Source organism: Lepeophtheirus salmonis, chromosome 6 (genome assembly GCF_016086655.4).
Source record: "Lepeophtheirus salmonis chromosome 6, UVic_Lsal_1.4, whole genome shotgun sequence".
NCBI lineage: Eukaryota > Metazoa > Arthropoda > Copepoda > Siphonostomatoida > Caligidae > Lepeophtheirus > Lepeophtheirus salmonis.
Window position 1 is genome coordinate 12,575,871 of NC_052136.2, and position 1,908 is coordinate 12,577,778.

The 1,908-nt window shown below is 30.9% G+C and overlaps 1 long non-coding RNA gene across 1 annotated transcript; it reads left to right on the top strand.

Annotated features, from left to right (window-relative positions):
* The first annotated feature begins 550 nt into the window (after window positions 1-550).
* LOC121119759 (uncharacterized) lies at window positions 551-1,406 on the top strand. Its single transcript, XR_005864839.1, has 2 exons — window positions 551-895; window positions 1,005-1,406. It is a non-coding gene; the product is annotated as an uncharacterized lncRNA (long non-coding RNA).
* Window positions 1,407-1,908: the final 502 nt, after the last annotated feature.

The window sequence follows — 1,908 nt, forward strand, 5'->3', positions numbered from 1 at the left end:
TTCTTCTTTTGTTTTATGCTTCATGGACCGAGCTACAACTTTGTGTAATTTTTTTATGTTTTAATTACTCTAACACATTCAAAATTGACTTTAAAAAATTTTTGTTTTAAAAAAAGTTCATAACTTTGTGTAATTTTTTTTTAGTTAAAATACTTTCAAAATCTACTTTTTTAAAAACGTTAATTTGCATCAACTTTCAGATATCTCCGGGCAACGACGGATTTGGATTTGGTAAACTTTAGACTTTTTTCGATCAAATGGTAAAATTTCATAAATTATAATCGTTATATAGCTGTGAGTAGTAAAATTTTGTTTTCTTATCACAATGACTGAAAAAAAAGTATGAAATATACAAAAGACGTCATTTGCAAGTCTTTTTTTTTTATTGATTCGATCTTTTTTACCTTTAAATGGTCCTAAGATCCGATTAGTTGGATTAATCCTGGCTAGGATTCAAGAAAATGTGCATCCAAACTATAAACTTAATGCATTTTTTCTCTTTGAAAGAGGTTATGTCGAACAGCTGAAACTACGCCATTTCAGCTATTGTATTAACAATGAAAGAGAGATAAGAACCGGTTCTTGGACTGAAAATATTAATAGAACCGGACTGAAAGGACTGCAGTCTTTTTAGACCAATCCAAAACTAGTGTTCGTATGCTATATTTTTGTAAATATAATTACAAATTGTTATTTTCCACCCTATGTAGTATTCCGTACAATTACTGTTACATCACTTATGTTCGTGTATTTAGTGTTTGTTTAGTGGATTATTTATTTTAATAAAATCAGTGTTAGTTCGAGATTCTTACTTGCATGTTGCCCCAGTTATATTTATTTAATCGTATAGAAAACCCTATTTTATACATTTACTAATATATGATTGAATTATAAGGTAAACAGATAGGGCTGTGAATAGGATGTGGCATCCAATGTTACTAGAACAAGGATAATAAATAATATGATATAATATTTTTGATTTCTCATATATTTAATTTAATCAGGTAACTAAAACTAAAAGAGCATGTGTTGTGACTACTTGTAAAACCCAAGATGTGTCTCATATCGCCGATTTCCCAAATATCTTGCAAGAGGGGAAGGTTGGATTTTGGCTTGTCGAAGAAAAAAAAATTCAATACTGATGAAACCAGAGTTTTCGCTCATCATTTTGATCCTTTGTGTTTCGTATATAAGATACCTGAAGCACATAATAATAGAGTCTACTGGAAAGAAAAAAAAACCTTCAAAAAAGATATCCTAAATAAATTAGGATAGTATATAATATTTATATAGTATAAATAATAACGTGTACAACCTAATTGTTATAACATTGCTATTGATATATTTCTCATGTAAGAAACATACTTTTTTTTATAAGAGGACACCAATGAATAATTCAAGATTTACATATATTTAATTTTCTTTTGATTTATCCTTGGAACCCAGAAACGCTGCAATGTTGAGGGCTTTAGTCACTGAATTGACATCATATTCAGAATTCGAACAATAGGACACTGAGTTTATTTTTTATTTGAGAACGATTATATAATATTTTAAAGGAAAGAGATCATCTTCCACTTCAAAGCTAGCTGTTATCTGTAACCCTCTCGTATCTGGAAGGATTTTGACTTGTGTAACTTTTGGAAATTTGAGTAAAAATAATCTTGAGGGCAATTTTCATAAAGTTCTGGAGCTGACTGTACTTTGTCCTCTATGAAAATTACAACCTGGAGAGCTTTTTGTAGCTCCTTCTCAAGCTGGAGTCTCTTTGCTCTCGATGATGGCTGTGTAGGTCTAGAGGATGGGAATAGTGGGAACAGGCCTCCTACCCCAAACCAACTATCCCCTGGACCCTTTATCCCCCTCCCATCCTTTTCTATTTGTATGTTTCAGAAGTACAGTTAGTAA